This window comes from Cynoglossus semilaevis, chromosome W, assembly GCF_000523025.1.
Source record: "Cynoglossus semilaevis isolate Cse_v1.0 chromosome W, Cse_v1.0, whole genome shotgun sequence".
NCBI classification, from domain to species: domain Eukaryota; kingdom Metazoa; phylum Chordata; class Actinopteri; order Pleuronectiformes; family Cynoglossidae; genus Cynoglossus; species Cynoglossus semilaevis.
The window spans coordinates 15467497-15480744 of record NC_024327.1 but is presented as its reverse complement, the minus strand read 5'-3'; the positions used below and the strand labels follow the sequence as shown (position 1 = coordinate 15480744).

Below are 13248 nucleotides of genomic sequence, written 5' to 3'. Positions count from 1 at the left end.
TAGCTTTAAGCAGCATTTTATGTTCAAGCTGGTTATATGTTTTAGCACATCTCTTATGATCTTTTTAAAACATGATTATATATGTTGCATACTTCTATAAAATATGAACACATGAATACATTTCATCCACAATGGCCCAGAAGCTGACCAGTGTTACAAGGGGTCATTTACCTTCACAGGTTTTACAAGACTGCATGAGACATCACAGTACTATGGTAGAAGTAGGAAAACTATGGTGAGTCATCTTTTGATTCATTTAAATGGATGGAATACAGAATACAGTATTATTTCAAATGAAAACTTCCAGTCAGCTGTGATGTTTTTAACAGCTTTTGTCCTATCCTTGATTCCTTCTGCTGCTGTGGCTTTCTTTGCGTAAAAATGGAGTTTCATGTGAAGGTAAAAGTGCATTATGACGTGTGTATTTGAAAACTCAACAAAACGGGTAATTTTAAATTACCCCTAACTCTACGTCATCACAATGCAGCATGCAGACATCCCACCTAACCTGGAGTTAACAGACGAGGTCCTAGAGCGCACTGCAGGCACAGACATTAATAATGTGTGAGTTAAAAAAACTATTGCTAATGTAGTTTTAAAATAAATGTCCACTATCATTATCAATCATATCAGTGCTGATTTACCATTTAACCAGTTGTGTTGATAGTGTTTTTAAAAAAATGCACATTTTTTATTGTTTAACTTCCATAGGACTGAATTGCTGTTGCTTCATTTATCTTTCTTACGATGGTATCAACTTCTTTCCTGTAGGTTTCAGCTCACAGTGGCGGTGTTTGATTACATGGACAGCCAGCTGAGGCTGGCTGAGACAGGTGAGGCGGACAACTCCTCCCACTGTTTTCTCTTTCAAAAAGACGAAACCTGAGCTATCAGCAACCTGCTGACATTATCTATTTATGTCCAAGAGCTGACGGGGAAGTGTTATCAAGAACGGAATACTGACCCCATAACCTAAGAAAAGAGTAATTTTTCTGTTGGTACAGGTCGTCTGTAGAAAGGTCAAGGTTTAATATTGTAATTACGTGTCACGTTTGGTGAGAACTAACTTAAACGTGTTGATGTTTCTACCCAAACCACAGTAAGAAAATGCCAAGGTGATTTCTAGGAGGCTATATAAACACACACACTAACTTTAGCCAACCTAATACAAACTAAAGTCATAATTTTCTGCTCAGTCCAATTCAAAGGAAATGACAGGTATACGTACGACCCTAATTTTGGACATCTGAGTAAGAATCTGCCTCCACACCCACATAACTTCCTGTGGATTCTCTAGACGATGTCTTAATGGTGTCAATGTGTTGAGACAGTTTTCAATTAAAGTCACCCTCAAGACTTTCCTGCAACCATTCAAATGTGACCCCCTAGGTTAATAGCTTTTTGAGTGGATGAGACCAAAGCAGAGAAACTCTGGAGAAATAAAAGTGTTCCTGCTTGGTCTGTATTAAAAATTCTTCCCAAAATCTAGAGGATTAAACAGCCGTTGTTCTCTCCTTTTGTCTCTGACTTTGTCTGCAGTGATCCGACAGCTCAATTCATCCATCGCCATTTCCTCGCTCACATCTGGCCAGTGTCACTTGGCTCCTGTTATCCATGTTATCCAGGACTGCAGTCCCCTCTACCACATCATTGTCAAATTACAGTTCAAGCTGCACGCCTGTAAGAACAGTTGTTGCTTGTTCCTGTGGTGTTTTAAATTGTTAGAAATATCTTTATCTTAATGTAGGGATTTTTTTCTGCTTTTTTTTAAAGAAAAAAATGTATATTATATCTTGGATTTCAGGTCTCCCAGCTGACACCCTGCAAGGTCATCGCGACCGTTTCCATGATCAGTTCCAAAGGTACGTTATCTACAACTCAATGAGAGTAGAGCTAAAGAGATGGAGGGATTGTTTTTTTTTGTTGTTTTTTTTTTAGGAAAAGGAAATCTGCAACTTAATCCTTCTGCCTCACCCAGTCTATGATGCAAATGGTCCCCACCCTCCAGTCTTTGTCACCACTCTTTAATTGTCAATGTCACACACGTCAAAGTTCAGAGAGATATCTGCATGATTGCAAGAGAATGTTGTTAGATCTTATTTTAAACGTAGGTTCTGATAATAGACTGTAAGTTGTAGTAATCAGTGACCCACCACAAAAAGATCAAAACTGCTTTTTTGGTTTTTAAAAAAACTCAAATTCCAATCAATTTGAAGATAGGACGGCTTGTGAAAGTTACCTCATGTCTCCAACATTACAGAATCAGAGGTAAAAGTGTTTTGTTTATGTTGCAGAATCTCTTGCAAGTGCATTAAGGTACAAAATTGACATTCGATTTGGAACAACTTAAGACTGAGAATTAGTCAAAAGTTACAAATGAGTGAAAAGTAACTTTATTATTATATAAAACATTCAAATTACCTCATGAAAAAAACATGGCCTTATTCTTTGCCTTGTGGAAATTATTATTATTAATGTTGTTTAGTTGATTAGTAGCAGTTGATTACTATTATTGTTGACAACCTATTCAGTTGAGGTCCACTGACCTGGTAGGAAAAACATGCCACTTTTTATGCCGCAATTATTCTTTCTACAATCTTATAATAATTTTATGCAAGAAACTTCTTAGTCATCATTTCAGCTCACATAGCCACAATGGGAATTTGAATTTGATGAAGTTTAAAGTCTGATTTAATTTATTGTCATTTTTTGTGTCCACATTATACATTTTAATTATGGTACAGTGTGCATGGAAAAGGGTATAATTATGTTATGCAACATATTTCTCTCTGTGTTGCAGCCTTAAGACATTTTTCAACAAAGCCAGAGACATGCTGTACTTCAAGAGACTGATTAAGATCCCCAGGCTACCTGATGTATGAGCGCAGTGGGAAGGGAAATGGGAAATTATTACACTTTTCACATAGTGACAGTTGTTGTTTCAAAAGACTTAAAACACCCTTTTTTAAAAATAGTTTTCCTCTTCCAATGATTCTTTCTTTTACACAATACGAGCTGGGTGGACACTGAAAGGTGTCGATAGCATTAGAGCAAACATTTAATCTCCTTTAGCTGTTTGCTTGTACGTTATACGGTCATATGTTAACTGTACGTTGATGTCAGTTTTTTTCTTTTAAACATAGCTTTTATTTTTCAGTTGTTTTTCATTAAAAAAATGAAATACATTTAAAAAGAAAAACACACCATAAATTAAGGGGAAATGCTCTTGTCTGGCCCTTCTCTGCTTTTATTTATACTGAACACTGTTTTTAGGAGTACTTGTCATTTTTTTCCCTAAATGTTAATACAACAGCAAAGGGTTAGACAGTCTCTGACAGTCTTTAGTGTTTAAGCAGCATCTGCTTCCCTTCATCTTCTCCTTAGTCTCCTCCTAACTTCCTGAACGCAGCTGCGCTGGCCAAACACGCCTTATTGTCTGCACTTGGTAACACTATATTTGTGTTGATGTGCTGACAGAGTGCAGACACTGTGAAGATGCTGTCTGCAACCCAGCAGACCCAGGAAGAGGTGGAGAGGACCAAACAGCAGCTGTCCTTTGAGATTGACTGGATAAAACAAGACTGACATGAAGGTTCGTGCTGTGTTTCGCTACTTCATAACTTTTGTCTCTGTTAATCTCAGCCATGGTTTTACCGGTCACTCCTGCTCAATGCTGTTTGTTTGTAAATACAGCTGGAAGAGCAGAAGTTTGAGATGGAGAGGCTGAAGTGAGAGCTGGAGGAGAAGATGGCAGAAGTGATGCGCATAAAAGCGACAATGCAGACCAGTGAGCAGGTGAAAATGTCCACACCTGTAACAACATGGTCAGAAACTCTCTCTTTATCCCTTAGTTTTCACAGTCATGGTCAAGGCGGTTATAGGCTCGAGGCATACTGAAAGTTAGCTGAAGGACTCTCTAACACTTGCTGCCATCTGCCTCTTCTGGCCTCGTCCTTCATGGTTCTCTCTTTCTCTCTCGTTTCAAGTCAAAAGAGCACATGAACAGTTCATGCTCAGCTCTGCAGGCAGAGAAGGAGCATCTGATGAGATCTGTGAGTGAGAAAGAGGCGGAGCTGTCCTCACTGTGTCAGGCTTCGTCAGTTGTCGCTCAAGCAGGAGCGTGAGAAGAGCAGCAGGGAGCTGGGAGAACTGCAGGGCAAACTGCAGGAGAAGGTCAGACAGGACAGTAGAGTGAAAAGAAGTTCATGTCTGCATTCATGGTCATTATAGTCCTGAAATATTTTTTTACAGTACTAAATCCATTTTAAATTAGGTGTTTTGCATAGATCGAAAGAACTTAGCAAAAATTTCAGCTTCACAGCATTCTTTCTTTAGATGCATAGAAAGCCCCTGCAGTTGGCATAGTATGGTTTGATTTTGTGATTTTGTAATACCCGTGTATTACATCCAAAATACAGTGTGTACTGTAATGCTTTTGTTGAGAAAAAATCTTAACCATATTTATCAAAAAGATTTGGCTTAATTCAGACACATATTATGCATATTCTTAACAAGGATGATATAAAAGACCACAATACAGAGAGGGTTAATATTACTTTCAATGGTTGTACAGTTACTGCATTTCAGGGCTGTCTGTTTTTATCATGTCATGTTTGAATAGTTCCCTTTACTAACTTAAAAACTGGACTATTAAAGTGTTTGCTAACAGCAAAACAGCATAAGCCCCTTGGTGTACTTTGGCTCAGGTGTGTGTGTTGTTCAGTTGTGTGAGCTTTTCTGTGTAAATGCAGACAAGTCAGGAGGATAAGCTGAAGCAGAAGCTCCTGGAGGAACGGTTTGCTCTGCTGCAGGGAACCATCACCGAAGCTGAGAACATCATCCAAGATGCTGTCGCCAAGTTAGATGATCCTCTGCATGTACGCTGCGCCAGCTCTCCAGGTCACATGTCTGCTCTCTGGTTTCCCACCATACAGTGCCTGTCCAAAAATAATGTCAACACATGTGGCTAAGCCTGCACTTAAGTACAGAACATTGATTGGTGTCAACATTTTCCCAAATTGTGTAGTCTCAGCAGGGTACGTACATCCAAACCTTATTAAGAGTCTTTGACATGTGCTGAAAACTGTTTTAAGTTTTTGGTAGTTCTTGTAAAACAAAATAGTGAGTGACCTTTTTTTGGTCAGGCAGTGTCTCTTACAGCATATGTAAAACATGAGAAGAGAAGAAAAGTGTTACACAGACAAAATCTTATCTTTTTTTTCTCCTCTAAACAAAGATTATCTCATCAGTCGTGCAGAGGCCACACCCGGCTCCATTGACAAAGTAAAGAAAGGCCATGGAGATTATTTGAAGAACATGGGGGGGTGAGATTTTTTTCTCCACATATTTCTTATTTAGCTTTTTGATTGAGTCATGAAATGTTGGTTGATTGAAAAATGTGATGCACTTCTCCTTTATCATAATATTTTTATAACCAGATGCTGGAGGGCTGCTCAGGGCGTTGACCCAGTTCTCCCACTTGGCTGCTGATACAATCGTTAATGGCAGTGCCACAGCAAATATGGCACCTACTGACCATGCAGACCGTGAGTACTGAGAAAGAGGCAGCGGAGTGATAAACATTTTAATAGTCATCTGTGACTTTTGCTCTGTTGCCCTCTGCAGGACTGACAGAGATTTGCAGAGGATGTGCCACTAAGAATCTGCAGTACCTGAGGGACCTGAAGTCCAAGACCACCCTGCAGAGGGCTGACCCAGCTGCTGTTCGCGTTATCGTTCAAAAGATCCTGTATTTGGGACAGGTCAGAATAATGAAGCATAAAATAATTGTAAAAAAAGTATTCGAAGCACATGCTTTTTCCACTTTGAATCCAGACCAGTGTAAATACTTCACAGATCTCATCAACAGTATTGACACTGTGTTTGTTTTCCACAACTGCAGACTACAAAATGACATAAACAAATTACCAAATACAACATGACTATGCTAATGTGTATTTCTTAGCAGTCTTTCACTTTTTTTTTTTTTTTTTTTCACAGGAGCTGCGTCCTAAAGACATGGACGTGCGTCAGGATGAGCTGGGAGATCTGGTCGATAAAGAAATGGATAAAGAAACATCTGCAGCTATTGAGGAGGCTGTTCACAGAATAGATGCATTACTTATGATCAGATTTAGTTTGGTAAATTTGTATTTTACTAAAATTGGAAGATAATCATCTTTGTCTGATAAATCTAATTTGTTTGTTTTTCTAGGAAATGATGAATCAGGCTCGAAAGGACACATCAGGAATTAAGCTGGAGGTCAGTGACAGGTTTGTTAAGTGTTTGTTCTTGATTTCATCGATCACATACCAACTTTTAATAGAAAACTGTGTTCTTTGTTCTCTGTGTGTTTTTGCTTGTCAACGTACAGTATGAGTACATTTTTATTTTCCATATGAGAAAGGCAAAGTAATTACAGTTTTTAATATAACTTTTACAGAATTCTGAACAGACTTGATGAAGGTATTGTAGATTTGTGTTTTTGCACAGATAATACTTCACACAAAATACTTAATAGTGACTCATGAATAGTGTTGTTTTTTTATCCTGCTCACCCAGGCCATCCACATGCTGATCATTGCATCCACAGACCTTCAGAAGGAGATTGTAGAGGGTGGGCAGGTGGGTATCTCTGTTTGGACTTTAGCTTTCCGAAATGGACAGCTAGGTTTATTTTTTGCTATCTTTGATTATCATTTTAGTTATGAATAAACAGTTAACTCTGCTAATGTTGTTTTTGTTTAGGGTGCAGCATCCATAAAGGAATTATATGCCAATAACTCTCGCTGGACTGAAGGATTTATCTCTGCAGCCAAAGCTGTGGGCTGGGGGGCAACAGAGATGGTGTAAGTTCCCATTTACACTTCCTGGGTTTTAAAATGATCCCATACATTTTAAAGTTGTTTTTAAAGGCTAAGATAAACGATAGCAGTTTCTGAGTTAATTCTGAAATGATGTATGTGTTTAACACTCCCTCTCATAAATATTCACAACACTTGAACAGAGCACTGTTGTGAAAAAATAAGTGATATTTAGTCCACATAATGATTTTTTTTTGTTATGGAAATTGACAAGTCTATTTTTTTCTCCCTCACAGAGAGTCAGCTGATAAGGTGGTACTGCACACAGGCAAATATGAAGAGCTGATTGTCTGTTCTCACGAGATTGCTGCTAGTACACTACAGCTGGTCGCTGCCTCCAAGGTAATTGCATCATTACGATTTATTTATCATTAACCCGCAGTAGCAGCAGATCAGTGTCTGAAATGCAATCAAAAACCTCATCAACTACCTCCATCCATCTAATGTTCTTTGGGTCTTCTTTCAGGTCAAGGCCGGCCGCAACAGTAAGAGGGTCACAGTCCTCCAGCAGGCGTCTCGACGTGTGAATGAAATGGCAGCTAACGTGGTGGCTTCAATGAGGACAGGCCAGGAGCACCTGGAGGAGAAAGGTTTGTCTTGTTTTACTCTGATTGGTGTGTGTAATTTTAATAAATTTAATTGTATCTCAATATTTAATATATAGATATAATGGACTTCTCTGGAATGTCCGTTATCAAGCTGAAAAAAGAAGAGATGGAGTCACAGGTAGGTTCTTCACATTTATCCTCGTTCTCACCACCACCAACATTGAAGTGAAATGAGCACATATACAGTATGTACATGCTACTTTATGGTTTTGGTTAATGTTTTTTAGAATTTAGACAAATGATACATTAAAGAACAGAGTTATGCATTTTATACATTATGCTGTTCGATTAAAAATTGATTATATTCCTCAGTCAACCTGTCTTATAAATGTCTATTTATATATGGACATCATACTGTTATAATTAAATGCATAAAAAGAAAACAGATTTCTGTGATAAGTGAGCAGAAGAATATATGAAAATCAAATGAACTTTTTTGTATTCAGTTTGCTATAAAATTCTTAATTAATACTGACTTTAATAACCTGTTGAACTCCAAAACATATTAGTCATTCAGGTGTAAACAGCACAGTACAATAACGTGACATATGGTTTTGCAGCAGCTGAGGTGATTCATAATATCAAATGTGCATCAACAAAACAAATAACAAAAACTGTCATATTATACAGTTCTGACTACATTTAAATCCATAGTGATTTGGCTTATTTAACTTGACTCGTTTATAATGCAATATGATTCAACTGTCTTCAAACGTGCATTCATGCATTTCCTTTTGCAAAGCAACAGGAAATGTCATAATTTCAAGGCCTCCCTGCATTGAAGCAGGACGTATTTCAGAACAGGAAACTATTGATGTAAATGAGTGGTTTTTTCTTTAGACCTAAAGTGAGAATATTCAAGTCGAGTCCTTTAGCCTGAATGAAAGCTCAAAGTTCTACAATAATAAGGAAACATTCTAGTAAGAAATCTGTATAGTTAATTGGTCTATTTTAAGTCACTGGTTCTCAAACTATGGTATGTGTGATACTGGTGGAACTTGGGCTCCTTCTAGTGGTATTTGTTGTGGAAAAGATTGAGAACCACAGGTCTAGATCAGAAGAGATTTTCAGTGTACAAAGTTTTATGAAAGGAATTTCAAAAGTTTAGTGTAGATTTCTAGCACAACATAATTGTATGAAAACTAAATGAAAACTGAATTTTAAATTGCCTTCATTCTTGATATTACACCAGAATTTACTGGGACTTATTTACATGTAGTAGTGTGGAAAAAAATATAAAACCCCAGAATACTTTTGATCCTAGGTGATATTGTGTTGACTTTTTTTTTCTTTGTCCTCAGGTGAAGGTTCTGGAGTTGGAGAGTCATTTGGAAAACGAGCGTCTGCGTCTGGGGGAGCTTAGGAAAAAGCACTACGAGTTAGCTGGAGTTCCACTAGAGCAGCTTTCTGAGGGTAACAGTGTCTCCATCTCCTCACCAGCTCATCCTCTGTCTGTCGCCCAAACCTTCTAAACCTGCTCTGATGAAGAAACCTGCACTGGGTCAGAAACCCAACGTCCATCCATCCATCCATTTTCATCCACTTATCCATTACCGGGTCGTGGGGGCAGCAGAGAAACCCAACGTCCTACCCAAAAATCCAGTAAGTTCTGAGCCTTGGACATTAGAGTTTAACAGTTAACATTTGAAACAGATTCGTCAATGTTTTATACTTTCTACTTCAACTTTTCTTTTACTTTATTTATGTATATTTTGTATTTAACTATAATGACTAGGGCTGTCATGAATAAACATGAATATTTTATGAAATCAGATTAAAACATTTTAACACTTTTACTGAAGGATTTGCACTGTATATCCTATAATTTCATCATCCATCCAATTACTCTTGTCTCATTACACAGTTTATACACATTATTTTCACACGCTTTAAGTTTAACGCTATTGAGTCAGTTGCCTGTTTTAAAGCGCCCTACATTATACTTGCCTGCTGTTATTAATTATAATGTTAAGACTATTTGTGGACCTTTGATTATATTTATTTTAATCTGTTCTTTTGTGTCTTTTTCAGTTCAAATAAAGGCCTGGGCAGAAGGAACAACTGCTGCACAGAAGTTTGCTTTAACCACAGAAATGTTTCCTTTTTTTTAACATGTTGACAATCCACTTCCTCCTCCAGCATTTTAATTATTTTTCCCTTTTTGCCAAAATGGACCTGAAGCCTGATTTATGATGCCAGTAAGGGATGCATTGTCTTAATCCCCCTTTTTAAAAAGAAAAAAAAAACATGCATGCCAATCAGGCAGAACCCTTTTATTTAAGTACATGTCGCTAGGAATAATAGCATTTATTATTATGCTTTAATGCTATGTGAAGTATTTTTTTTTTTGTGTTTCTGGTATGTTTGAAATATAGACACTGTTTTTAGAGTTACAACTTTAACTACCCCAATCAACAGCATATCTTTGACACTACTTTATTTGGAAAATGCCTTGGCTGAACTTTGCACACTATTTTGGACGCATGTTATAGAGCACATCGCATTTGTTTTTTTTTTTCCACTAAATATACACATAAATGTTGGTCATTTTCTTTGTGGTGGGCGTTAAGTTTTTTGGCTTCTCACAACATCTGCATCCATGCTGCTGCGGATCTTTTGACATACCTTTGGCTTTGCCTCCATCATGGACAGTGTTTCATCTGACGTGCAAAACAGCTTCTTATTCACAGTACTAAAATGTGTCAGACGCCTCGGAATGTACTGTATTATTGAAGTAAGTTGTACATTGTGAAGAGATAACTGTCCGTGGGATGATGTGGGATCTGTAACTAGAATCATGGTGAAGCAGATTGTTACTTGTATCTCATGAATGTCCCTTTATGAGAGAACAACATGGATGTAGTTTTATATTTTCTAGATAGACTTAAGTTCTTGCACACAAATGAGATGTAGGTGTCCCTCATTATCAAAGGCCTCTTTAATGCTGATTATAAGGATTTAGGGTGAGTTGATGAAAGACCCTATGTCCACTTTGCCTTTGGCTGCTTTTTTCCAACAGGGTCTTAAAATATATATCTGTGTATATTCTGTCATTTTCCTCTGTATGAATTGTCTTTATACACTCAGATCTCTTAATATATTTTAGTAAAGATGAAGGTGGTTTCTCTGTGTAAGAAGTGTACATGTGAAACGAATGAACAATAAACTCATTGTGTTGTTGCTTTCTACTTCATGCCTTTTACAGTGTAATCTGATTATGTTTTATTGAATACTTTTTCAATTTATATAGATATGTAGATACAACAATTTACGCTCGCATTCATAGTTTCATATAAATTGGTTCAGAGTGAACAGTCAACCAAAGGAAGCTAATCACAGAACATGCAAACTTAATAGTATAATTAATATGTTTTTCTACTTAGTTAAAAGAGATTGTTGGGTTAACAAAGTTTTAATCTCTCTAGTGGGACAATCTAAACTTGCTCTAAACTTACATCAGAAATTGTTGGTTGTATGTACTGTAAGACAGTGGCACTTTGGCCCAGATGCAACGTCTCCGTCATTGGTGTGGAATCCCAGGGTTCACCTCCTGGGCAAGATTGAATCCCGGTTAGGGTGGTTTGTACCTTTCAGTGGACTCTCTACCCACAGGAAGGTTCTGATATGGATTCATTGTAAATATTCCACTGCCATATCCCTCTGAGTTGATAGTGAGATCACTATTTACCCTATGTAAAAGTGTTTGTATGTGTAAAACTACTTTGACTTATGTTATGCAACACTGACATACACAATAAAAAACAAAGCAGGCTACAATGAAGTTCCATGTAAAAGCTTTTAGTGCAAAATTTCCACACAAGAACATTTCTAACAATACAAAAAAAATGTGCATACAGCCCACTAGTACTACTACAAACTGTACAATTGACTAGTGAACTTCCCGGAGGTGCATATAGTCACTTAGTAAAAAAAAGCTCTGAACCATAATCCCAATAACACAGGCACCCGACTTTTCCATCATTTGAGAGGATCTTCATTTTTTGGAACAAGAGACTCCTCTAGGTACGCCCGCACCTCCATGACAGCGTCTGCTGCGGGGGTCCGAGTTGCCACTGTTCTAGCTACCTGCTCATAGAGGTGGGAGATAAAATGTGTTTTTATGAGATTGGACTGACTAATGTCATCCTAGATTAAGAAAACAAATTGTGATGGATTTTTGCCATCCTTACTTCCTCATGGAAATAGCTCCAAACAACTGATTCTGGTGCAGTACTGCCTGCTCCTTCCTCTTGGACCAGTTGCTGGATGGGTTCGCTGCTGCTAATTGCAAATCTTGCTGCTGCAGTTGATACTCTTTGAAAAGCCTCGTCTGCAGTTCTGCCATCCATGAATGCCATCCTCTTGAATCCGGGGCGCAGCAGCATCCGCAAGGATGTGGTTGGATTCCATTCTATGGAATCTAGCTGACATGCCAGAAGAAAGCTAGTTGACCATGTCTTTTGCTGCCTGTGTTGTTGCCCTCCTCTGGAAATCAGCCGTGGCTCCCTGCAGTCCCCTGGCCAGCAGTATTACTTTGGAGGCAGTCAGGTAGCTAGTGAGAAAAAAGATGAATGTTATTATAACAATACAATTATAAAGTTGTACCAACAAAAATAAATACTGATATATTACACAGTATATTTTATACTTTAAAATATTCATAATTTAGTACAAACTTTCACAGATTATAGATTCAGGGCCCACAATTTAAACAACCTCAAGTATTTGTTTATTTTTACATCATTTGGGCTTCCAGCTCATGAAACCCTCATTGGTAAAAGAATGTTAGAGATGGAGCTACCAGGTAGGAGACAAAGAGGAGATACACTATATTACCAAAAGTATTGGCTCACCTGCCTTGACTCATACTATGAACTGAAGTGCCATCCCATTCCTAACCCAGAGTTCAATATGATGTCGGTCCACCTTTTGCAGCTATTACAGCTTCAACTCTTCTGGGAAGACTGTCCACAAGGTTGAGGAGAGTGTTTATAGGAATTTTTGACCATTCTTCCAAAAGCGCATTGGTGAGGTCACACACTGATGTTGGTCGAGAAGGCCTGGCTCTCAGTCTCCGCTCTAATTCATCCCAAAGGTGTTCTATCGGGTTCAGGTCAGGACTCTGTGCAGGCCAGTCAAGTTCATCCACACCAGACTCTGTCATCCATGTCTTTATGGACCTTGCTTTGTGCACTGGTGCACAGTCATGTTGGAAGAGGAAGGGGCCCGCTCCAAACTGTTCCCACAAGGTTGGGAGCATGGAATTGTCCAAAATGTTTTGGTATCCTGAAGCATTCAAAGTTCCTTTCACTGGAACTAAGGGGCCAAGCCCAGCTCCTGAAAAACAACCCCACACCATAATTCCTCCTCCACCAAATTTCACAGTCGGCACAATGCAGTCTGAAATGTACCGTTCTCCTGGCAACCTCCAAACCCAGACTCGTCCATCAGATTGCCAGATGGAAAAGCGTGATTCATCACTCCAGAGAACGCGTCTCCACTGCTCTAGAGGCCAGTGGCGGCGTGCTTTACACCATTGCATTGCACTTGGTGATGCGTGGCTTGGCTGCAGCTGCTCGGCCATGGAAACACATTCCATGGCCGAGCACTCACGTGAAGAGTGCCTGCACAGCTTGTGCAATATTTGCATATTATTGCACGAGTTGTTGCGCTTATTTCATATGCAATGCATATAAAATAAACGCTCCTCCACATGTTCTCTCCGTCTCATTCAGTGGAGAATAGTGATAAGTGATGTGCGGATCGATCCTGAAAT

The 13248-nt window shown here is 38.5% G+C and overlaps 1 pseudogene; it reads left to right on the top strand.

Moving 5' to 3' along the window:
- Positions 1-381: 381 nt before the first annotated feature.
- LOC112486343 (huntingtin-interacting protein 1-related protein-like) lies at positions 382-10591 on the top strand (annotated as a pseudogene).
- The last annotated feature ends 2657 nt before the right edge of the window (positions 10592-13248 follow it).